At 41.9% G+C, this 26521-nt stretch overlaps 1 protein-coding gene and 1 long non-coding RNA gene across 43 annotated transcripts in view; one reads left to right on the forward strand and one right to left on the reverse strand.

Annotated features, from left to right (window-relative positions):
- Nucleotides 1-15236, reverse strand: part of LOC120368950 — a 32159-nt gene extending 16923 nt beyond the window's left edge. Inside the window, exons 1-3 of one of the 2 annotated variants that reach the window (XR_005582862.1) lie at nt 15136-15236; nt 2202-2312; nt 1172-1294 (exon numbers count right to left, since the gene is read on the reverse strand). This is a non-coding gene — a long non-coding RNA (uncharacterized LOC120368950). Of the gene's footprint in view, nt 1-1171; nt 1295-2201; nt 2313-15135 lie in introns of those variants that run through there. The other variant, XR_005582861.1, reaches the window with a different exon arrangement.
- Nucleotides 1-26521, forward strand: part of FHIT (fragile histidine triad diadenosine triphosphatase) — a 997853-nt gene that overhangs the window by 906842 nt on the left and 64490 nt on the right. The window lies entirely within an intron of this gene.

The following is a 26521-nucleotide window of genomic DNA, read 5'->3' on the forward strand; positions in this document are numbered from 1 at the left end:
AGCAGCTACGAATTCAATAATATATTATTTGCAGAACTCGCTCAGTATAAAAAATTAGGAATACTGACAGTTTATATTCCCCTACATGGCTAATTGTTGACTCATAATATTTATTAAAACACTGTTAAGATGTAAATGAGACTCAGTGATACAGATCTGTGTCTGCTGGTTAGCTCTGATTTGGAACACTCCCACTCTTTCCCCCACCCCAAAGTCTTTAAAATAAGTTATGATTTTTGCATCGTCTGAAGCTAGTTGGAGTTTTAATCTTGCAGCAGTTTAAAAGCCTATAACACCTCAGTCTCAAAATGAGGTCCATCTCACTAGGTAATAAGAAGATTTCTGTTTTGAATATGTATTGTGAACACTATTTGCATATCCCTCTGCAGGTGTACATTTCACTGTAACTTGATCAGATATGGCAGGGGTGGGGATTATAAACAAACGTTTTGCTAGTTAGAAAGAATGACTGTGATGACCTTTTGTAAAATTAGATTAAGAATAAATAAGAATTACTGAGTATATTGGGCTGGTGACATAGAACAAGGTTATGATGATGTGAAATTATAGCAGGGACCAGAAACTGCATTAATATAATTAACGTTGAAATGCAACTTCTATAATAATGTTCCCCATCGACTCTCTTTTTTCAGTTGCCCACAACTTTCTATAAACAAAAACTCCTCTTGGGCATATTACATTTCTTATATTTAGTGTCAGCACAAAAGTGAATGGTTTATATGAACAGAAATTTCATCAAAATCCATTCAGGTGTTTTTTAGTTCAGCAGATGTTAAAAACAAACAAATACAAAACTTTTCTCTTATGCTTCAGGGCTTCAGCCGGTCACCTGCAGAAGTCAGGAAGGGACTTTTTCCCCTCCCAGGGCATTCTGAGGTGGTGGTTGGTTGGTTGGGGTTCTTTTTGTTTGTTTTTGTTTCCTTGCTCTGAAGCATCAGACATGGCCATGACTGGAGATGGGACACGGGACGAGGTGGGCCAGTACTCTGAGTCTAAATGTCGTAATTTGTCAACAGGCTTAAATTCTCTCTCATGTGCTTAGTTGACTGTATCTTGCTTACATCTTTGGAGTCTAAATGATCATCATATGTGGGATCAGGAAGGACTTTTCCCTCAAGTCAGATTGGCAGTGACCTTGGGAGTTTTTCACCTTCCTCTTCAGCGTGGGTTGTAGGTCACTTGCCAGGATTATCTAGGTACATCATTTCCCTGACGTTGCGGGGGGCTCGGACATCGGTGCACCTTGGTCCCTCTTGTTCTCTGCCTGTGGAGACTAGACATAATAGTTTAATCTCCTGGGAGATGTAATACCTTTGCCTAATTTTGGTCATTGGGTTTAGTGTGCAGGTGCTGAGTAGTGTTGGTGGCCAGTGATGATGTGGTGGTCTCTTTTGGCCTTACACTCTGTAACTCTGATTCTTTAATGACCTGGGTGAACAAATGGGCCATAAACTATTGCCTGAAATCAACAAACTCTGCCTAGGGTAAGACAGCAGGAGGAGATGACCAAAAAAATAATCAGAAAGGTGGAGCCTTGGACATAAGCTTCAACCAAAACGTATGACTGCACATCGGGAAAGACCAGTACAAACAAAACTATCGCAAGAAAGGTAGAGCTTGGCAACATAGGCACTGCTTCAAATGGGCAGGTCACGGTACTGTAGCAACTAGCATTGTGTGGGATACCTTAGAGATACCTGAATGATCAGGTCCATATACAGGCACCTACAGCTGGTAAGTAGCACGTAAGGCTTTGTCTTGCCCTTCTTCCCCATATAATTTCATCCACTGAACTGAAGGAACTCTTCCCTTTTGGTACACTAATAGTCTGAACATGCTGATTGTGTGTACAAGTCTTTGTTCTGAACACTTCCTTTTGGCAGGGAGGATGGTCAGGTTATTGATTTAGCAGGCTTGGTATAGAAGAGTAAGAATTAAGGTGATACATTTTAATGATCTTATATAACGAAAATCTTTTTCATTCTGCTATAGTCATGTATAATATTAAGTACAGTTTTTTTTCTCGGTTCTTCCCCCCCATAAACAAATTCTCATTCCTAACTCTTACAAAATGTAAAATGATTACTAATATTTTGAAACCATTTTAATTTGACATGAATGACTCTTTCTTCCAAAGTGCTGAGCACCTCTAGCTCGTTCTGGAAAATCAAGCCACTTACTTTATTTTCAAAAATATCCGTGGCATTTGAAGTGGATCAGCCTGATGGAGCTGAGCGGAATCTCGGTGGTAGCTTTCCTTCACTTCTTTATAAGATCTGTGTCTTGGAGTCCTGTCAAATGAAAAGAGAAGGTATTCTGATCATTTGCATATCCATTCCTCCGACCACTTACTGCCTTTACAGCCCAGGCATCCATATTTGTTGGACAAATACTACAGGAATGACTAAACCGGATAAGGGAAGGATGTGTGTGTGTGTCTGTATGTATGTGTGTGTGTAGATATATAATATAAATAGCCTTGTATACCCTAGCTGAAGTTCTGCTAATCTGGAAACAGAGTCTGTTCCACAGTGAGTAAACCACCACCAAAAACACCTTTTCACCCATCTGCCAGGATTTAGATATCAGGACTTTTCACAGGAGCAGCTCCACTGATCTCACCTGGCAACAGAATGATAAGGAAATAATTATCTGTATGGTTCCCAGGACGCAGACCACATGAGGCTTTGTTTTCTCTCGGGAGCAAGTAGGAATAGCGCAGCATAGGTGTAACTTGCTCAATGCGGCTCGCACAGCAAGCTGCCTGTCGGACTAGTCAATATTTGCAAGGGTAGCCCAACAGAGTCCCAATTCTTCACCCAGGCCCACATCCTAAAGGAAAGGTCTCAAGATTCCGGGTGGATGTTGATGGATTAAAAATAATGGCTTCTCTGGCTGCCTTGGAAACCAGGAGGAGAGGCAGGCACGCAGCCCTATCCTGTGAACCTCCCTGACCAGGGCAGGCACACACTCCTGTATAGAGGGACCAGGTAAGATATAGGTCCTCTCCCCTTTCTTAATGTCTTTATCATTATGAGATTATTTCTGGGCCACTCTAGTGACAGTGGTGGCAACACAATGGGTTGGTGTATAATAGACTAGAGTTTGGAGCAGCTTTGGCTAAGCCTGGTAGAGGGTTCAGGGAGCCGTGGAGGGCAAGTGCTCTGTCTTCGCACTCTCCTTGAGCTGCTGTTGTGTACTGAGCAGCATTTCCACCATCCTCAGATGAGAGAGAGTCAGGTTTTCTTCCCCATGCACAGGTTAAGTGTCATGGCCCCACTCCCACAGAGGCTTGGGTGGCATGAAATGAGTGATGAATGAAGAGTCCTGTATACCTACCACCAAAATATTGAGGTGCCAGTAGTGGGTGCTCCAGTCCTATTGACTTCAATGAGAATTAAGCACATGTGATAAAGTGTTGTCCTGAATTTGGGATGCTTTTCCAAATTGAGGCCTAAATCCTTTGACCAAAGAGGAGTTTGAAGAACGGCTAGCCAAAAACTCCAAAGGTAATAACAAAATGTTTTTTAAGTACATCAGAAGCAGGAAGCCTGCTAAACAACCAGTGGGGCCCCTTGATGATCAAAATTCAAAAGGAGCGCTTAAAGACGATAAAGTCATTGCGGAGAAACTAAATGGATTCTTTGCTTCAGTCTTCACGGCTGAGGATGTTAGGGAGATTCCCAAACCTGAGCTGGCTTTTGTAGGTGACAAATCTGAGGAACTATCACAGATTGAAGTGTCACTAGAAGAGGTTTTGGAATTAATTGATAAACTCAACATTAACAAGTCACCGGGACCAGATGGCATTCACCCAAGAGTTCTGAAAGAACTCAAATGTGAAGTTGCGGAACTATTAACTAAGGTTTGTAACCTGTTCTTTAAATCGGCTTCGGTACCCAATGACTGGAAGTTAGCTAATGTAACGCCAATATTTAAAAAGGGCTCTAGGGGTGATCCCGGCAATTATAGACCGGTAAGTCTAACGTCGGTATCGGGCAAATTAGTTGAAACAATAGTAAAGAATAAAATTGTCAGACACATAGAAAAACATAAACTCTTGAGCAATAGTCAACATGGTTTCTGTAAAGGGAAATCGTGTCTTACTAATCTATTAGAGTTCTTTGAAGGGGTCAACAAACATGTGAACAAGGGGGATCCGGTGGACATAGTGTACTTAGATTTCCAGAAAGCCTTTGACAAGGTCCCTCACCAAAGGCTCTTACGTAAATTAAGCTGTCATGGGATAAAAGGAAAGGTCCTTTCATGGATTGAGAACTGGTTAAAGGACAGGGAACAAAAGGTAGGAATTAATGGTAAATTCTCAGAATGGAGAGGGGTAACTAGTGGTGTTCCCCAAGGGTCAGTCCTAGGACCAATCCTATTCAATTTATTCATAAATGATCTGGAGAAAGGGGTAAACTGTGAGGTGGCAAAGTTTGCAGATGATACTAAACTACTCAAGATAGTTAAGACCAAAGCAGATTGTGAAGAATTTCAAAAAGATCTCACAAAACTAAGTGATTGGGCAACAAAATGGCAAATGAAATTTAATGTGGATAAATGTAAAGTAATGCACATTGGAAAAAATAACCCCAACTATACATACAACATGATGGGGGCTAATTTAGCTACAACGAGTCAGGAAAAAGATCTTGGAGTTATCGTGGATAGTTCTCTGAAGATGTCCACGCAGTGTGCAGAGGCGGTCAAAAAAGCAAACAGGATGTTAGGAATCATTAAAAAGGGGATAGAGAATAAGACTGAGAATATATTATTGCCCTTATATAAATCCATGGTACGCCCACATCTCGAATACTGTGTACAGATGTGGTCTCCTCACCTCAAAAAGATATTCTAGCACTAGAATGGTTCAGAAAAGAGCAACTAAAATGATTAGGGGTTTAGAGAGGGTCCCATATGAGGAAAGATTAAAGAGGCTAGGACTCTTCAGTTTGGAAAAGAGAAGACTAAGGGGGGACATGATAGAGGTATATAAAATCATGAGTGATGTTGAGAAAGTGGATAAGGAAAAGTTATTTACTTATTCCCATAATACAAGAACTAGGGGTCACCAAATGAAATTAATGGGCAGCAGGTTTAAAACAAATAAAAGGAAGTTCTTCTTCATGCAGCGCACAGTCAACTTGTGGAACTCCTTACCTGAGGAGGTTGTGAAGGCTAGGACTATAACAATGTTTAAAAGGGGACTGGATAAATTCATGGTGGCTAAGTCCATAAATGGCTATTAGCCAGGATGGGTAAGAATGGTGTCCCTAGCCTCTGTTCGTCAGAGGATGGAGATGGATGGCAGGAGAGAGATCACTTGATCATTGCCTGTTAGATTCACTCCCTCAGGGGCACCTGGCATTGGCCACTGTCGGTAGACAGATACTGGGCTAGATGGACCTTTGGTCTGACCCGGTACGGCCTTTCTTATGTTCTTATGACTGCTTTTGTAGCAAGCACTTCTGAGACTGTTCTTGAGGACAGAAATCCATTTCCCTCGGATAAGTGGTGCATTCTGGGAAGCAGAATGTTATATGTAAAAAACAGGGGCGGGTCCAGGCATCAGCACGCCAAGTGCGTGCTTGGGGCGGCAAGCCACTGGGGGCGCTCTGCCGGTCGCCTCAAGGGCGGCAGGCAGGCTGCCTTCGGCGGCTTGCCTGCGGAGGGTCCACTGGTCCCGCGGCTTCGGCGGACCTCCCGCGGGACCAGCGGACCCTCCGCAGGCAAACCTGCCTGCCGTGCTTGGGGCGGCAAAATGCCTAGAGCTGCCCCTGGTAAAATAGCAACTAAGGCACTTACCTCCCTTAAGGATGCAGGGGGAGACAGGCAAAGCAGTGTCTCTGCTGAGTGTTTGACTCTATCATTTGTCAGCATTCGGAGGGAATTATTCAATCATCTTGAGAACATGTCATTAATTATTCCCTCCCCCCGAGATCCAAGTTTTTGAACAGCTCCGTGTCACAATACCATTATTATGAATCGTTTAAGTGCATCTCTGCCTTTTGATTAGTAGCACAGCACAAGAGGCCTTCCAGTGTGCTACAGTTAGTACATAAATTCCTTGATTGGATCAAAGTGCCTTGATCTACAAGAAATATGTGAGGGTGGGTTTTTAATTGAGATCTTAAATAAATGAATACAAAAAAAGTTCACAAGTTACAGGCGTATTTTCAGTCTATAACCTCTCAGGTTAGAGTAGTTGGACTGAAAACGGTTCATTAACCATAATAGCCTAGCCTCTAGGATCTCTTATGGTCTGGTGAGCCAGAATTCACATCTCTCCTGTAATTTAGGAGGAGATATGTACACCATATTTTTCTGAAGGCAGAGGTTTTCCAGTGTTGTATTTCATCTGAATTTTATTTTAATGAGAACTCCACACAGTCACAGGAAGCTGTTTGCTGAATGATATGGAACTCATGGCCTCAGACTTCTTATTTATGAAGTTGCAAATTGTGAATGAAGGTAGACGTTGATAAAGGGGCATATTTGTTGCTTGAAAATTTGCTAGTGAAATTTTCAAATTAAAACATTTGTCTACGGATGATGAAGGCTGACAGTTTTCTCTAGTTTGGATGCTAATAACCAGAGTCTTAACTCTTGTAATTTGCATGAAAATGATTGCCTTTTGTTAGGATTTATTTTTTTCTAAAGCTAGACTTCATCTGTCAAATTGCTATTACAGAAGTTATCTAGATTCAGAAAACTTCATCCTAACAAGCTAACAGTCTGTTTTGTCTCCTTAGTTTTATTTTTTTCCAATTTTTTTTTAAAAACCTCTAGCCACATATACACAATTCATATATTATAATCTTTTTACTTATTTTATATAATCCTCACAATTTGGAAGGAGTTCAATGTTCTTGAAAACCCAACTAGATGAAATATCTTCTTATATCAGGATAGCGGTGTCTGGAATCCTTTCATAGTTATGTTTATTCAAAAATTGCTGAAGAAAACTATTGAAGATAAAGGGGGAAAATGAGTCTGGGACTCTGAAGTAGTACCAGGACCTAAATGGATATCTGACAAAGCATTTCAGGCTGTGATAGAAAAGCTTTTAAAATTCACAGAGAAGGACTTTGTACTTAAGAAAGCAATTCAGAATTCTAAGGAGATGGCTAAGGTGTTGAAAGGAAAAGAAAATCCATATAGTTCTGACCATCGTGAAAGAAATCTCTTCCATCAGGAAAAAAATTATTAGACTTCAGAGTTTGTAAAGAGAAAAATGGGAGAACTGGCATTAGTCAGCCAGCCTAATAGTGCTGGCTAGAAATGGAACTGAAATGTCTGAGGAGCTGACGCCAACTGAGCAACATGTGAAAAGGTCCCTGCTACATACAGAGGGTACTGAGTACCTTGCAGAACTGGATCCTTAATGCTAGAGACCTTCCTATTGTTATTTATTATGGGTTCAGAAAGCACCGACCAGAGAGATCAAGTAGAAGAAGACAACATCAGTAGAAGAAGTTACCCCTGGGTCCACCCATTAGTCATCTTTTCTACCAGCACCCACCTACTGTGACTAAGATACCTGTGCCTCTTACAAATGGTTCCAGCCATATTTAGCCCCTTTGAATGAATGCCTTTCAGTCTGGTTTACACAGAAGTCAGTCGGTATTTGCATGCTAATAAGTGCTGAGTGATCAGACAGAAGACATGATCTCAGCATGATGTGTAGTATGGATGCTCGAGCCGCATACAAAGCTGAAGAAGAAGAAGAACTTGTCTCGCATTAACTCCATCCGCATTTACCCAAGACTTCTGCAAGGTTTGTGAGCTTGTGAGCAGGTTCAAGCCACTCCCAAAAGGAAAATAGACATACCAGTGCAAATAGAATTAGAAATACAAATTACACAAGGGCTAAAAATTAACAGCTGTCACCTTTAAAAAACAAAAAAATGAGCATAACTTTATTGCTGGGGTTTTTTAATGAATTCTGTACAAAGATAACCACATTTTGAAATTGTTTTCCACACAGTAATTTTTCCCTCATCAGTGTTCCCCAAATTCAGTTAAACCAAGATGCCATTGGAGCATCATTTTTTCCTGCAGTGATTTGCATCAGAACATCTAGCTACGATTAGTAATGAGGATATTGAATCTATATGATTCACATGTTGCTGACCAGTCTCTGAAGGTCTCAGCTACAGAACGAACAGATCCATTCATAAATAATTATTAGTAAAGTCGTAAGTTTAGTTAAATATTTGCCATTGTTTTTTTTTTCTATTTAGGACTCCAAGAAAAGCCCATGAAGAAGTAAGTTCAGATAAACCCAAATGCTTGAAACTCCCCAAACCAAACCAAACCAAACCAAACCAAACCTTCATTCCCTCATTTTAATTTTGCACGGAGAGCTGAAGAGAGAACGTTTGACTTTTAATCAATACCTTTATACTTTAGTGTAATATTAAAGACTAATTAAGGTCTGATATTAGCTGAGCATCTTAATAACAAATAATTAACACTTCTGTTCAGATGCATAATTTAGATATATAAACAGAAAAAGTTATCTCTGTTGCAATTTAAATTTTAACTGCAGTGTGCATGCTTTGTTGATATTGATTTTAAAGAGGTGGCTTTGATAATTATGCTTAAACCATGGTCCGTCATTTAAATGAGTTTTAATGTTTTCGCATACACTTAATAGATGATGATAATCTTGGAAGAGACAGAATATCTCACAAAGCACAAATATAACCTTCAAATAACAGAGAGGCAGGCTAAGATTTGCAAAAAAGAGCTGCAAAGGGAAACAATGAAATTGAAAGAATACATGCATTAAAAGCATGCCAAACCACAGCGAAGGGTCTAAAGAAAGGGTCTCTGAGAAAAGATGTCCTTTCGTAAATCCTGTTGCAGGAATTCCAGAACACAGCATATTCCTACTATATCAGCTGCAATGCTGTATGTAAGCAGGTGATGAGAGGTACAGTGGAAATGGTGACAGTTCCTTAATATAGCAACAACTGCTTCTGTAATAAGATGTGGGCTTTCTAGAGAAAAGGAGAGTAACCACTGTTTTGATGGGTAGGTGGAAAGTAAAATGCAACTACGTACATCTCAGTAGTGGAAGCTGTCACTTGGAAATTGTTTGACTTTGCAACTGAAATCTTGAATACTTCAAAAGGCTTTTGTAATGCTCAGTAGCCATTAGAGGCTTGGTTAAAGTAACCTTTCACCAAAACTGCTTTGGACATATCCTGGTATTAAAAATCAATAATTGCAATCATTAGAGTGAGCATTGAAATGAAACTAGCAGTGTGTGTTTGTGATATTAAGCATGACACATTCTTCCACTGTATTGTATACTAGACATTATTAATGTCTTTGCTGTGTGGTAGAGCCCTGTAGATACCTAGAATGTCTGAGAGCATCAAGTTTCCACCTTCAGCAGAGTAAGATTGCATATGGATCCCAAGAGAGATTCAATCACTGTCATCAAGTCAATCTAGTATTCACTAGGAGGTCAACTGTAAAAACATTCTCTGAATGCTTCTGTGCCTGGAACTAATTTAAAGATACAACAGTGTGTGTGTGTACATATACATATTCACAGGGCCAGGTCTTTGGCTGCTGTAAATTGGCATTGTTCCACTTAACTTCAGTGTAGCTGATTTACACCAGCCTAGGCTCTGGCCTGGAGGCTGTAGTGGTAGTTGTAATATAATATAGTATGCAGGGTGGCAGTCACCTGCCACCATTTTGTGCAACGGCTCAGAGACTGAACCATTCACCATTTGCACTGGTGTCAAGCAGGGCTGTGTCATTCCTCCAACACTCTTCTCCATTTACCTTGCTGTGATCCTGATTCTCATTCATGATCGCCTTCGTGATGGGATAGTGTTGAGTATTGTATGGATGGCCAACTCCTCAATCTTCAACATCTCCAAACAAAGTCTAAGATCATGAGAATTGGTATCACTGACCTTTAGTATGCAGATGACTGTCATTCTTGCACACACAGAGGCCGACCTGCAAAGCACCCTAAATCTTTTTGCAGATGCCTATCACAGCTTGGGTCTCTCTCTCACCATCGGGAAAACCAGCACTCACCTGCACAAACTACTCTTTGTACTCCACAAATCACCATCAGCGGAGAACCCCTGGAAAATGTGGACCATTTTCCATACCTTGGCAGCCACCTCTCCCAAACAGCCAGCATTGACACAGAAATTGAATACAGGATCCACTGTGCCGGCATATCCTTTGGAAGACTACTCCAACGAGTCTTCAATGACAGGGATCTGCAAACAGGTACCAAGATTTTGGTTTATAAGGCGGTTGTCATCCCCACCCTTCTCTATGGGTGTGAGACCTGGGTAACCTACAAACAACATCTCAAGCGGCTGGTGTGGTTCCAGCAGCGCTGCCTCAGGAGGATTCTCAGGATTAGCTGGGAAGACCGACACACTAACATCATCAGTGTTCTCTCTGCAGCCAATATCAGCAGTATAGAAACACAGGTCATGAAACACCAACTCCACTGGTATGTGTACATATGCCTGACACTCGCCTCCCGAAACAAGTACTCTGCTCTCTGTTAAGTCAGGGAAGAAGGGCTCACGGAGGGAGCGGAAGCGTTTCAAAGACATATTGAAAGTACATCTTAAAAAGGGAGCCATCAACCCAACAAACTGGGAGGACTCGGCGTGGAACTGTACACAGTGGCGCCACACCGTACACCAAGCCATAGCTTGCTTTGAGGAGAACAGACGTGCTCATGAGACAGAGAAGCAACAAGGCGGGGGAGGGATAACTCAGTGGTTTGAGCATTGGCCTGCTAAACCCAGGGTTGTGAGTTCAGTCCTTGAGGGGGCCACTTAGGGATCTGGGGCAAAATCAGTACCTGGTCCTGCTAGTGAAGGCAGGGGGCTGGACTTGATAACTTTTCAGGGTCCCTTCTAGTTCTATGAGATGGGTATATCTCTGTTTATAACAAAGGAGGAAATAAAGGGCACAGCTCAGCCGCCAACTGTCTCCTCCAAGATTACACCTGTTACTTCTGTGGGAAAATCTGCAGGGCAAGAATTGGGCTCCTCAGCCACTTAAAAACTCACCAATGAATCCCCTTGGCAGACATCATCCTCACATCGAGGGGTAGCTGAAGAAGAAGTATGCAGGGACCAGGGAAGAATCATGTGGGAATCCTGGTGATGTACAGTTTCATTCTGCAGCAGTAGAGATTTCCTAACTTATGTCAGGCATGAGGCTGGAATGGCCATGACTAGCTGTCTTCAGCATGAATGCAAGTGGCAGCTCTGGTGCATTGGCCTGCGACCTATTGCCCTTAGCGGGGACTGTCTTCTGCCATACTCATGGCAATGGACACATTCTGGTTCTAGGTAGATATCCTCGTTTCGTGGCTCGATCACCATTTCTTCCTAGCTGAATGCAACAACTTTTCCACTCTCATGGCAGGAAAGAGGACATGCTTTGATGATCTCCCCAAGAGGATGTTGCATCTTGCTGGAATTCAGAGTTCTCTGTTGGGTAAAACTGCCTTCCCGGTGGACAGAAATATCGCTAGCTTGATGTGCCATTACAGCAGGTTCAGCCATCAGTGTTCCAAAGCCTAAATGCCCCTTTCATCCTTATATATCCCCAGTTTAATACACACATAGTAAGAGCTGTACTAAGCTGGGTGGTTTTGTTTAGCACATTGGTAAATATCCCTTACAAGTTTCAGGCTCCAATGAATAAAGATCTCAAAGTCGCTTGGAGATTTGCCCACCACTGATACATGCTGGGAAGCAGACCTGTTGTCCCCAGGTATTTCCTCCTCCCCTTAACTATCTGTGATCCAGCATGGCCCTCCGAAGAGCCGTGTCATTTACGGAAATTTCCTCTCCTCTTCACTCTTGAATGTACATGGAGCTGCATGTAATATATTCCTCCCACTATTTTACCAGTCAGCCCTGCTTATGAATGTTTAGAGGCTTGGGACCCACCTTAATTTGTTATGCAAAGAAATAATAAAAATTAAGGTGGAGTCCAGGCCTCGAAACATTTATGTGACTATTAAATAGTGTGAGCAAGGCTCAGGGCCCCATTGTGATAGGTATTGTACAAACAAGTAACAAAGCCGACAGCCCCAGAGAGTTCACAGTCCAGATATCTGGGCACAAGAGGTGGAGAAGACAGGAAAGCGAATGGGGGCAGGTTGGAAGGGAGAAGTAATGAAACAAACGAATTTCAGCAGACAAGCAGAAGTCAGCGCTACCACTTGCCTGTCTAGTAAAAGTATTTTGCAGGCATCATGGCAGAGGGAGGCTTTAGGGAGGGAGGAAAAAAAGAATAAGATGGCAGAGATTTTCCCCAAGCGTGGGAGCCATGGGAGAAGGTGGGAGGTACTGCAGGTAACTGAGGCTGGTATCATTGGCAGAGCGAAGGCAAAGACTGGCAGCTCAGTAAGCTGGTAGATCTGAAAGGTATGGTGGGGGTTAATGGGGTAGAACCTGAAGGAGGCTCATTGAGAACTGCCCAATTAGGAAGTGTTCTGTCTGAGTCACAGTCATTCAGCTCCAGGTTGTTGTTTTTTTGCCAAACTCTGGGTAAAATCAAAGTATCTTCACTGACAGTATTGTTAGTTACAGGTCAGGAACTGGATGGAATCAATGCTGTTTAAGAATGTGTGAGGAATCTTAAATAAGGAGTGTACTTTTTAATGAAGCAAGCCTGCATTGGAATGAGAGAGATCATTGTAAATATCTTCTGGAGCCCAGCACTTCTCTTTCTGAGAAACATCAATAAGTGAATCCATAGTATGCAGTCATTCAAGCTGTGGGGTTTGCCTCTGTGTTACTATTTGACTTCTGAGAGTGAACAAAATTCATAGTTACCACGGCAAGAGTTCAAAAGCTGTTGGTGAGCGCTGTAGTGGGCAGGACTGTATATTACATTGATTTGTGGCAAGTTACTGACAGATAACAGGAAAGTTTTGAATGAGCTCTTTTGTAAGTCAGATTGAACCCGTGGAGTCAGTCTCACGGAAACATGCTTGTTTTTAAGATGAAGAGCAAGGGCGATTATTTCTACTGATTTTGTCTTGTTATTATGGGAATAGCTACTGACAGCATTTTTTTAAAATCCTTTTTTAAAAACACCACAAAGAACAGCCCTTCTTTTTGTTTTGTGAAACATCAAAAGAGATTATCCTTCGCTGTGGAGACATAGATTGTGAATGGACTTCCTAAAATAATATGAAATTGGGTGCTTCAGAAGCTGCCAGATTCTGAAAACTAGAAAATGTAGGATTTGTAGGGCTTGTTGTTAATTGATCTTCTGCAGCGGTATGGGTGGTCTCTTTTTTAGGATAAAAATTAGCAAAGCTATGCCAGGATATTAAACATGTGTTCATACACACACGCTCCGCCCCGCAACTAAAGATTAAAATCTTGAAACCCTGTTTAAAAATGTGGGCAAAGTGCCTATTGCAGGCTGAGGAGCAGCTTGGATTTCCAATTGGAAAGATTTATTTTATTACAAGGTTTAATTGGAAAGGTAAGAACGTTCACTGAGTTTAGACTCTCTGATAGTTTTCCAAAAGCTGACAATGCCCATTCCAACAATCCATTTCAAACAACCAGCAAAGGCTCTTTCATTATTTCATATCAACAAATTTAAAACCAAGGATTAAGTTTTTCAAAAATTGGGCCTCAAGTCAGGATCCTAAAGCCATACTTAGGCACCTAAATAAGTGGGCTGGTTTTTCAGAAGTTCTGAGCACCAAGGAGCTCCCACTGACTTTTGAAAATCATGCAAAGTTTATTAAGGGGCCTAACTGTGGATTCAGTGTGGAGGTTTTCAAACACTCACACAGCATTTAGGGTGGGGTTTTCAAAAGCACCTAACTGACTTGGCAGCAAAAGTCAGTCACTTAGGCACTTTTGAAAATCCCACCCTAAGCAATGGCAGGTGCCTATAAGCCATCTGTGCCTTTTAAAAATCTTGCCCTTAGGAGAAGTTTAGGCTTCTGTTTTTGAAAATTGCTGGGCTTCAACCATAATGCTCTGCAACCTGCAAGATGGAAGATTACTACCAAACTGCACGCTGCTAACGAGCACTCAGCTTGCCCCCTGTGATGCATGGTCAGCAGGGAAGAATGGAATAGCTTTACCCTGTAGCAAAGGATCAAAAAAAGCATGGAAATGCAGTGGATTTAAAATCCAACAGGCCAGTGCATCAAAGACACTTGACTGTTTTAAGGAACCAGTATGTAAAATATTAAAGACACAACTAGGCAAAAAATGTAAGCAACTCCACGTGCAACCGCATGGAGAACCACGTTCTCTGAATGTTTGGATGAAGAATATCAGATCTGTTTTACGTAATGACATAACACGTCTCTCCTGGATTTACAAGCGAAGGGCCCAAACTTGCAATGGTTTTGAATCAGGCGGACTCCCTTTGTCATCAATGGGGCCCATGCAGCTCACCTCATAAGGTCAGTGTCGAGTCCTGTTCCAGGTGAAGTCGAAGGGGCTGTTGGCCTGGATTTCAGTCACAGCAGGATTGAGTCCTAAAGCAGATCTAGGGCCTGATCCAAAGTATATTGAAGTCAATGGAAAGATACTCATTGACTTCAGTGGGCTTTGGATCAAGCCGGTAGAGAAGATCGCATACTAGAATACTAGAATACTAGAGCTATGTAAAATATTCACCCAGAGCCTGGAATCTAACCAAACTGAACATGTATTTGGCTTTTGAGGTGTTCTAAACCAGCACCAATCCCAGAACCATTTGTGGATTGAGACTGAGTGTGTCTACACAGCCCTAGAATCCCCCAGATCATCCTGTACATTCAAACTCCCCCGTGCACTTCCCCAGCCATTGCTTTGCTTACCTATCTTATGTGGGGGCTGTTGACCTGACTGCCACTCCTGCGTCCTAGCAGACAGCAACCCTAGGATTGACAAGGGCACCTGATGTCTGTTTTCCTCCAGCCCCTCAACCTTCCCTGTGGGGTCAGGGAGTCCTACAAGCAAAGTGCCCCACTGACCCCAATGGATTAGGAATTTCTGGAAGCTGCAAAGCCAGGGCACACTTTAGAAATATGCTTTGTATCTATTTATAAATTCATCCTATACAATCGTCACCCACCTCCAGGCCTGATCCCTTCCCCCGGCACGTCTTCCTGCAGAAGCACCATAACCTTAGGAGACTGATGCTGGGGGAAACTGATTGTCCAAAGCCACTTTTCAATTTGTCGATTGGCCCTGTTGAGTGATGTCATAATGATGCATCAACTCACAGTGGTGCACCTTAAAACCACACAGGCAAACAAAAGAAACATGTCCCTGTACCTGATGCAAAATGATGCATCTCCATGGAAATCATTGTGTTTAATGGATGGGGATGGGGAGGGGGGAGGGTTTTTTAAACAATTTATAAATATACCCACACAGCTTTTAGCTGCAAAACTTACTTTCCTTCTCTTTCTCCACCTTTACGTTTTGGCCTTTTCCCAGGCAGCTGCTGTTCCCTTTCTCTCCTCCTGATGCCCAGCTGCCTCAGGAACTGAATGACTGTGAAAACCCCTACAATTGACTGTTAATTGGGAATATTTTGGAGGGAGGAGGCTGAAAAGGGGAAATGGAGGAGAGGGAAATTAGACCAGTGTGAACACATGCCTCTCCCAACCTGCTCAAAACAAAATCCACACACAGTGTAGAGTCAGAAACTTTGTCTTTTGTGAACAATAACAGCAAAGATCAGCTCGGGCTGTCTCCCCAGGCATGGTAGCTCCTTGGGATCATCTGTCAGGACGGCTCAGCCCTCACCCTAGGTCTGAGCTCCATTGTATCCCAGGGATTTTTCTTTCACTGGCCCTCCTCTGAACTGAAATATAGTGCAACATGGTTTTGTTTGGCATGTGTCTCATGGTTCCTTGGCAGCTGGGTGAACTGCACACTGACAGAATTAGGAGTTAACAGAATGCATCATTTGAGAAAAAAATTATCTATTCAGTTTTACACTCATGATTAAGGTATACATGGACATCCAGTGCCCACTGAAGTTACTGGAAGTATTTTCCTTTACTTCAATAGACTGTGGACCAGCATACAAAATGCTACAAAGAAATAATGCTATGAAATATGGAAACTGTTTTTAGACCTTATGGGGACAAATTTTCAACTGAATTTAAGCGAATCTCCAGTATGTATTCCCTTAAAAATACAATGGATCCAAAAGTGACTACTGCACATTATAAGCTAGTGGTAACTGCTATGTATCTCCAATTTGAGAACTCTTCTCTGAGAGTATATATTTAGTACGGTCCATATATAATTGCAAGTGTTAAACAATAAAAAACTAAGGCCAGTTTGTAACATTCTATGTAGCCAGGAAAGAAAACTTTTCTCTACACATAGTTCAGGAAGGAGCTACTCAGTAGTATTCCAGGTACTGCGCCAGAAACAAACAAATGCAGGGCTTCAGTCCACCTGACTCGATCAAGAAACACATCCCTAGCAAATAAAATGTCAGTCCAGTTTATTGTAAGTCTTGATAGCAAAGATTTTGTTTAGCTGTAAATTTGCTAGATAAAGATTCCTTTAATATTTTATAACTCTAGTGGATTAAACCCAGTATATATCAACAAATTAGCAGCCACAATATATTTATGTTCAGAGGAGCACCAGTGAAGGTGAAGGAAAGATCACTTCTTCCTGGCAGGTTAACTAAACTGAAAAGCTGACTTGAATGACTTTTGCATGCTCAAAATGGTGCTGAAGGCGGGAGAAGCTAATAAATAATAAATGCTAGCTGCACTTACAGCGGGCGTACAGTACAGGGGATTTTTATTCTTCTTTGAAGTTTCTTTTCTCCCCCTTTGGTCTGTTTCAAAGGTTTTGAGGTGGTATTTTTTTAAGGATTCATGTAAAGCACTCAATACAATACCCTACACACACAAATCTTCTCCTATCTAGATATAGATGCCCTGTGTAGAATTCTCAATAAAGTTTTAATGTAAAAGATGACCAGAAGGGAGACGCCAACTTATCAAAAATACTCACTGGTGCCACACAAGGCTCTCTCATTACTGAAATTTTCTTTCTTTAATAAACAATTTAAAGTAGAGAGAAAATGTATGCGGATGAAAGCAATTAGATTGCGCATGGAGTGTGCTTTGGAGATTGATTTGAAACCGACACAAATGGTCTTCTACATCTTGCAACTGTGCTGAATAGTTTTATTGTATATGCCACCCACATTCTCAATTTGTGCTTTCTAAACAGTGTGCTTTGCAGGAGCCATTCGGTGTGGTTAAAGTGGCCTTCCTATGAAATACTGTTGCTACATTTCCCACTTCTATTTTGATTGTAATATAAATGATAGTATGTACTTACATTTCAAATTCTGATGCTGAATCATTTCCTTGAGATCCTTGAGTAGCATCTTTGGGGGACAGAACCTGAGAGAGAGGTGTGCTAACAACACATGAAAACATTGAGATTAGATTTAAAAATTCAAGCCTTAAGGCAACTAGTTTTCTGAAAACAGAGTACCTTATCGTTGGTAATTTAGAAAATTAATGCAAAAACACCATCTGCTAAACTTCAGCTCTATGAATACTCTTTGGTCTGTGGAGAGTACAGACTGTATGCGAGACTATTGATCCTCCATCTGCTTCGACATGATCCTTTACAAATGTTTCTCACTGAATTAAGTGCTACATTAGTAATTTAACATTAGACAGAGCACAGTCATCCAGATCACTGTTTGAGACATGGCATTTTTGGGAGAGTGGGGGAGGATCTCGTGCATTCATGCCATCTTTGGTAAACATGTTCATGGTCTGTGTTCATATGGCCCCTAGCACAATGGGTATCTAGTCCCTGACTGGGGCTCCTTGACAATATAGTAATACAAATGAATAATAATATTTGGGCTTTATTTAATGTTATCTTTCATTGAAATACTGTGTGTTCCAGGTCAGGGTTCTCAAACATTTTCCTGGACTGGGCCACATCTTTATAGAAAGATGGTCTCCTTCTGGATACTTCCACTGCCAGTCCCATTCGTACAGACAACCTGCCTCCCCATTGATAATTCTAGTGCCTCTACCTTTCCGTTTCTTTCTTACTGCTGGAGGAGTCCCTGAACTGCTCTGGGTGGTTTGCTGGAACACCGCTCGACTACCACCCCTCAGGGGACACACAGGCTGGGTCACATCAGTAATTTGAGCATTGTGGGCATTTCCAGACTCTGCGCTGAATGTCATGAGCCATTATTTTAAAAGTATGGGTTTTTTGCCATTTACATTTTTTGTATTTTTCTCCCTTTCCCCCCATTATGACTGTTGGAAAAATAGCCACCCAAGAATTCCTGCTTTCCATTGTGAGATGTCCAGCAAAGCCACACAAGACTAGTGTCTGGTTTGCCCTGGGATGGATCATAAGTGGTTGTGCAGCCTCCCCAAATGTCAAAGGGATATTTCAGGTCCAGGTGAGACTGAAAAGAGAATTAGATATTTTCATGCAGGACAGGTTCATGAATGGCTATTAGCCAAGATGGTCAGGGATGCAACCCCATGCTCTAGGTGTTCCTAAACCTCTGACTGCCAGAAGAAGGGATTGGATGACAGGGGAGAGATCACTCAATAATTGCCCTGTTCTGTTCATTCCCTCTGAAGCATCTGGCACTGGACACTGTCAGAAGACAGGATACTGGGTAGGGTGACCAGACAGCAAGTGTAAAAAATTGGGACGGGGGTGGAGGGTAATAGGCGCCTATATAAGAAAAAGCCCCCAAAATTGGGACTGTCCCTATAAAAGCGGGACATCTGGTCACCCTAATACTGGGCAAAATGGACTACTGGTCTGAGCCAGTATGGCCGTTCTTATGTTTTGGGCCTTCCCGGTTCTTCTTGTTGTGGCTTATAAGGCCTGTGTGCATATGTCTACACTGCAGTGTAAACCCAGGGTTCAAACTCAGATTCAAGCCTAACCCTCCTCCATTTACACACAAATCGCACTAACCCAGGGCTTGACCCAGGGTCACAGGACACCCCAGGGGATGGAAGGTCTGAGACTGAGTCAAGCCAGGACCCAGGGTTCAAGCCCCTTTGCTCTGCAGTATAGATGCAGCCCTACAGGACTCGTGTTCTGGGAGTCTGCCAAAAGCATCCCACAATGCCATAGGCTGACTTTTGTCTTCTGCACAGTCAAGTTTGGTGGACAGTCCAGCTTTCCAACACTGCACCACAAACAAAGGGCTAGAGTAACCAAGTTTTGAAAGGTTGCCAAGAAGTAAGGGATATGGGTGGTTGAACTTTGGCCTATATAATGCAGCGTAGACACTGGAGCTCCAGGCTGGGACCAGAATTCACAATTCCTAATCTACAGTTACAAATAAGTGCATACGCTCAAGCTTTAGGTTAACAAACCCAGGGTCTACTAACTTGAGTCCTACTAACCCTGGGCTTACATTGCAGTGTAGACATATCCTAAGACAAAAGCCTTAACTGAGCCATAATCAAGTCTCCCAGCTGACCATCAAGACTATGCTGGTTTCTGCCTGCTTAACCACAAGTGTGGTTTGATAGGCCCTGTGTTAATCCTCTAGTGTTAACAGGTCATATTTTGAAGCATCAGCTCCTCTGTGCCTCAGGACAGATTTGGAAAGCAAGGCCTTGATTCCTCAGATTGAGGGCATTGTCAGGAGGAACCTACTGAGTTTCTATCGCTCCTTTGTCTCCTACAAGTAAATGGTGAAACCTTTAAGAGGCTCACACTCTTAATATCATTAGCACAGACCATTCATACCCTGGAAACATGAGACTGTACAGCATGCTTTGCTGTCCTTTCCCCACCATAGTGCTTTGTCTGGTTCCAAGATATACATGTCTCAGCAGACTGGCCAAAGTATGGTCTCTTCCATAATCTAGCTTTTCTTGAATTTCTTGTCCTTAGGCACATTTGAACTGAGTCTTATATTCTGAACCTCGATCCTCTGGATGTGTTCTGCACAACTGGAACTGACACCCATTGTGGTAATATCAGTGCTCTCCTCTCATGCATCAATGACACAACCTGCTTTCCCTCTCTGATTGGCGTGTGATGGTGAGCAGGCAAACCTACTGGTACCTTAACATAGATGAGCCTGAGGACTGTTCTGATGCCAAGTACATTTTTGCTAGGCTGAAGCAGTAAAGCCCCAATTACAGTTTCCCCCCACTTCATCCTTCCTGAGGATCTAAGTTTCTGGAGCATTGCAAAAACAGCCAGTGTGGCCCAGAGTGTCTGGTCATTGGTATTCATTGTATCCTTCATAATTTTATACACTGCACTCTGTTTTATTCCCCCAGCTCTTCATACTAAATAATCCCAGGCTTTTCCACCTCTCTTCATAAGAAAATCCTATCATACGTCTAAACATTTTCATTGACCTTTCCTGGGTTAGCCAGGAGTTGCCATCAGTATCCAGGCACTCAGGTCTACCGTATAACACCACTTTATGCTCTTACAGGAAAATTAAGTTTCTCCTTAAATGTTTCTTCATAGCAATTGGCCTGTGCTAGAGGGTACTTAGCAATTCTCAGTCTGAGATAGGCACAAAGTGAATTTCAGAAGTGTTCCTTGAGCGCACAGAAAAGGAGCTCATTGTATAACTGCAACACAACTGATCAAGTGCTAAACAGAGGGTGGCTGAAAAAATATTATATTTTGTGTGCAAAAAGATGAGAGATCCAGATTTACACCTGATATGCAAACTAAATCTCTTTGTGAGGTTCTGGGAAGTTTAGTTATCTTTCAGAACATATTTTCTATTGTGTGTGCCACTTTATCTGCTGTTTGGATGTGGTGCTGGGAGCACAGCTCACTTTGCAGATATTTGGGTATTTCCAATAAACTTTGTTAGCTATGAAGGTCATATTTTATATTAAGGTTCTGTTCATAAAGGATTAATACATTGTTAATAGTTATTTTATAAATGATTCATGGATTGTTATAGGGTCCATCAAGCCAGTAGGTTGCTTATAATATTGACTTATAATTGTGTATAATACCTTGGATTGATGAGTTTATGTATAACACATCCTATTCATGTCTGTAACATGCTTATAACATTATAGCAATCTTTTATTTACCCTTTACATACCATTTAGTAATGGAACCTTAGCATACAGTGTGACCATACTAATTTTTCAAAATAATTTAATCCAGCAACTAAGAAGGTAATTAGCTTAGAACATATGCACATGGTCCAGGATGCTTCATTTGAATTGCCTGTTCCTATTGTCTCTTCACCCTTGTCAACAGCAAAAGGCGGTGGGATGTTGGTCCAACCAGTAGCTAATGGGCAGGAGTATTTAATTAATCTGGAGACAGAGCTGAGAAGAGAGCTGCTAGGGATACAGCATGATATCTTGGTTCCCACTTTTAAATAAAGATGAGTCTGAGCTGCAAAATGTTTATTTTGCTTTTGAACCTATTGAAGTTCATAATGATCAATGCCAGATCTAGGGTTTTGGTTTTGGCCAATTTCTCTTCGCAGTCATATTAATGATCCACAGTAGTTTCTAATACAAATTAGGGCCCTGATCCTGCAAATGATTGTGCCCGAGCATCCCTATACCTGAAGTTGATGGTATACTATGTGCATGCAGGGGTGGACATGTGCCCAGCTGATTTTAGGATCAGGGCTTATAATAACAATAAGATAAGTGGAAATAGTTTTGTATTTGTTCATCTTACTGTCTTAGAAATCTCCATATCATTTGTTGCAAATCTAAAGCCAGGCATATCCCTCTTTATGAATGGAACACCTATCAAGATCAGAAGCTCGCTGTTTAACAGGTGTTAATGGTATATAAAGGGCCTGAAAGCACCACATGAAAGTGTTAAAAAGAGAGTAAGGTTGACAGTTCCACTCAGTCAGAAACTGCAATAAATTAAATGTTATGAAACGCTTATAAGCCTAGGGACTAAGATGCTCAAAGACAATTACCAACTAAACATTTCATTAATGAAATAATGACTAATTATAATTACTAATTAAAATTCAGGATTATGATGTTGGTTTTAAGCATTAACAGGAGTAATGCCATTACCATTTTTAATGAAATTCCAATAAGGAAAATTATAGCAAAACTAAAAAAAAAACAAAAAAAAAAACCGTACAGGCTGCGGCAAGATTGGAAGTTATTGTTAAACCCAGAGGCATAGAATTTTCCCAGCTGGCGAACTTAAGTTAAGTAAGTTTAATGTACTGTAATTTAATTACTAATCATAGTTTTTCTTCACAGTGGGAATTGATACTAGGTTTATATTTTACAAGAACAAAAGACAAAACTTAAATAGCTACTGTATGATGGGTGTTGATATTGTGGTACAGGCTACAAATAAAAGAATATTTTGCTGACTTTTGCATAACATTTGGATTTAGATATATTATAGTGCCATTTTACATAATATTTAATTAATGATTACAGGATTATAAATTAAATACTCTATGCAGATTTTATAATACAGCTACAGTGCGGCCTTTATAAAGGGTATACGCAGTATAATTTTACATATATAAGATATATCTTCTTTGAATAATTAATACATCGGCATATTAGTAAATGCCAAAGTCCCAAAGGAAGATGAAATTTGACCTACATTAATAAAGCTATTTAGGATTCATTAACTGTACACAAATTTCTGAAACTATTTGCTGCTATTCACCTTTTCATACATAATGCAACGTGTTGCCTTGACTAGAATTCCTAGCTCACAGACTGTTGGTTGCATTGTTCCTGCAGTTAGGTGGTTTTTGTCTTTTGTTAACCTGGCTGACGTTTTATCTGCTCATTTTTTGTAGCTCTCAAATGTTCAGGTGTGACAAGTTGAGGCCTCTGACTGTACAACTTCTGAATTGTGGGTGATATGATGAAATTACTGTGTCCCAGCACACCTATGTGTATGTGGATCACGCAGGAGTTCGCAGGTTCTGTCATGTCTCTGCCAGGCCAGACAATGGAGTGTGATCAGCACTCCAGGGCAGTCTATTCAATGGGTTTGTTCTACCTGGGAAAAGACACTTTCTCCTCTTGCCTGAAGGGAGCAGGGGTTGGGAGACCTGGGAAATTACCAAAAGGTGGAATGAAAGAAGCAGGAGTCTATAATGGGACCCACAGTGGAGGCAGGGGGAGAGACATTTGACACCAGATTAAGGTGAGAGAGGCTGCTGCAGGGGCAGGTTAGGCAATGGGGTGGAGGATCCTGCCCGTCTGACAGAACGCAGATATTCCCTCAAGGGCTCCCAAGGGAAAGATGAGCTTGTGAGAAGGTTGTATTGAGGATGTTGTATTGTGTTGTGTGACCTGTGCTCACCTCTGTTTTACATGATTAAGTATAAACAGCATAAAGATGCTAGGCTGTCCAAAGGGAGGAGATGGGGAGTGTTGACTGCTTCCCAATTGCTGCACGCCCCTGAGAGGGTTAAGCTGTAAACCAGAAGCTTTTGGGTTGCGTTCTGGGTGAGGGGTATGTGCACGTGCTGGGGAGTCTGATGGGTCAGCACTGCACCCGGAGGGGCTAGGCGCCCGGACAGCAGGTTCCAACACTCGGATGGGGTGCCAGGTAGGTCTGTGCCCCGAGAGCGTGCCTAGAGACTCCAAGATTGGGGCAGCGGCTGGATGCCGTTCAGGTCTCAGGAGCTTGTAACACCCCGGAGATTTGGAGCACAAGCGCTTGGATTCCCCTCACAGCTTCCCTCGTGGCAGCCAAGAAGTGACACCAGGCCAACCAGAAGTCAAGTCATAGAGGTGCATGGCTGAAGTATGGCTGAGACTCCACTTTTCCTGGAGCTTCTGGCCCTTTTAAGAAAAGCTTATTGGAATGAATCCAGTCAGGTGACCAGACCATACTGAGTGGCTGCTCCTGTTTCCCTTGATGCCAATGGCAAGACTACTGTTGACATTGTGCCGTGTGGGAGAAGAACGGCCCCTGAAAAGGGGTCTTTGTCCAGTCAGATCTGAATGTAAAGTAGATGAAAAATTCTGCAGAATTTGCCAACCAGGGATAAAAGCATGTAGATAATTGTATGTTTCTTGTAAATTCCGATGGAGAAGTAGAAGCCACACAGGAAAGGAGAGAGATGGTACATCTAGAATGCTGTTGCGAGTGAGGTTCCCATCCTGAGTTGACAAGCTTGTGCTAGCTTGGTGTAACACCAACAGACTGTGGTGGGCGGGATCAAACCTGGGACTTCTGGAGTTTAGTGCATGAGTCTCTACCACATGAGCTAAAAGCCAACTGGCAGTTCGCTCAGGCTGTAGAGCAGACTCATTAATCTCTCTCTGTCTCTGTCTCGGTGTCACTAGAGGAGACAGAACACCACACCCAGGAGGTGTGTGGGCTACCTCGAGCTCTGGCGGAGACCAGGGCAAGCCCTGTGAGTTCAGACCCAGGGGGCCAGGTGGGCTTGGGAGTCCAAGCTGCTGTCCACGTCGCAGTGTCCACACAGCTACGTTTAGTGCCCTCGCTCAAGGCTCGCCCCCAGCTGCAATGCAGATATACCCGGAGGCTCCGCCTTAAAGAGACAAAGGGCTTCCTCTTTATTATTCATGTTTACACCCAGTTATTTGTGTTCCAAAGAAACAACAACCAGAATGTATAGGAGAGAGTAAGCAATGAGGCCCGAGGAACTTGCCTGAGTTTACCACACAGGTGAGGTAAATAATGCAAGTGGGTATGAAAGCTACACAGGAAGTTACACAAGTAAATGGTGGAACCGGTGAGAAACACAGGAGTATTAATCTATGCACAGTAGTCATTGGAAGTTCAGAGGATGTAAGTAGCAGGCCGACTCACAGAGGAGCCATTGTATATACACAGCTTGGTGTGGTGTCTTTGTTGGCAAGACTATGCTGTTAGTCACAGATCTGAATAACGGGTGTTGAAAATAATGGATTTTGAGATTTAGGAGGAAATTCTGGCCCCATTGACATCAATAGGCATTTTTCTATTGACTTCCATGGGAGCAGGATTTCCCCCGTAGCTCTGTTTCTTGTGTTTTTATTTACCCTTGACAAAAACAATTGGACTAAATTCATCCTTGGTATAAATTTCACTGGACTAACATGAGAGAAATTTAACTTATTACTTGTTTTTTTCACATGAAGTACTCCAATTACTAATCATTAATATGCTGGACTGTTGCTTCAAAACTATACAGCTGATCAGTGTTTCCGTTACAGTTTTAAATTATCCCAGATGTAATTGAGATGCATGAAATAAATGGAGAGTCCACTTTTTCCAAACGAGGCTCCTAAAATTTGTAGTTAACCCACAGCAAAGATGAAGTTGGCAGTTTTGCTCTCTTGGGTACATGTGCATTCAAGGCCGGCTTTAGGACGTGCGGGGCCCGATTCGAAAGAGCTGCCGCCGAAATGCAGCCGTCCGGCAGCCGCTCAATCGGTTGCCATTGTTTCCAGCGGCACTTTGGCGGAGGGTGTGGGGCCCGATTCCTGGGAATTGGGGGAATCAGCCTAAAGCTGGCCCTTTGAGCATTGTGTACCTTTTAGAGAGGGGTTGAAAAGAAACTTAGTACCTGGAACTGCCTGTCTGTACATTGCTGAATGGAAGAATGTTATGTGCACAAGGCGGGCTCAGAATGTCATTGATTTAGTCCATCTCTGTTGTTTAGTGGCTAGGTGCTATTATAATGGCAACATTTGCAATTTTGCATTAAAATGAACACATGGAAAATGTGCGCAAAAAGCAACCCTTAGTTTCGTTTTCTTAGCATTAAATATGGATTCCTTGGTTTTCCCCTTCTGTGCTATGGGTACAAACTAAACTATTTGGTGGAGTGTTGTTAAATAAACTTAGACTTCAGGATAAATCTACCAAATAAAAGCACAGAGTAAGGGCCCAAACCTGTTTTTCTTACTAACCTAGAATGGCTCACTGACATGAATGACTCATTGAGGTGTGTGGAGATGTTTGGTTGAGTAAGGACACAAGGATTAGGCCCAATATTTTATCAACTCATGGAATGGAAAACTTACAGCATGTGCTAATTACAGAATCTCCTAATTAGCTATACTTATCAGCTTCTAAGCAAGCTGAAGTGGGTAGCATTTGATAGTGTTGCTGACCTTTTTAGTGTTCTTTGGGGAAAAAAAACTCTCAGAAATGAAGTGTTTGTAAAATTCATCAGCGAGCAATTAATTTGGGCAATTAGAGGACTATAGTATGAGTTAGCACATCTGTGCATATCAGAACATAAATGGACTTAAATGTTGCTGCACAGGCATCAGTTTGTATTGAAAATGCCTTATGTGGACAACCAAAGAAATGTATCGATGTAGTACAATCTTTCTTGTTGCAGTTATAAACAAAATGAATGATTACCCCCAGAGCAAGTCAGATTCAATTTTATTCTGTGCATAAATTAGATAAGGATTTACTTTGACTTCTTTTGGAGGATCAATATGGGTTGTGATAGCTTATTCAAATGTTCTGTCTGATGTTAAGAAACAAACTGATTT

This window comes from Mauremys reevesii, linkage group 7, assembly GCF_016161935.1.
Source record: "Mauremys reevesii isolate NIE-2019 linkage group 7, ASM1616193v1, whole genome shotgun sequence".
Lineage (NCBI taxonomy): Eukaryota > Metazoa > Chordata > Testudines > Geoemydidae > Mauremys > Mauremys reevesii.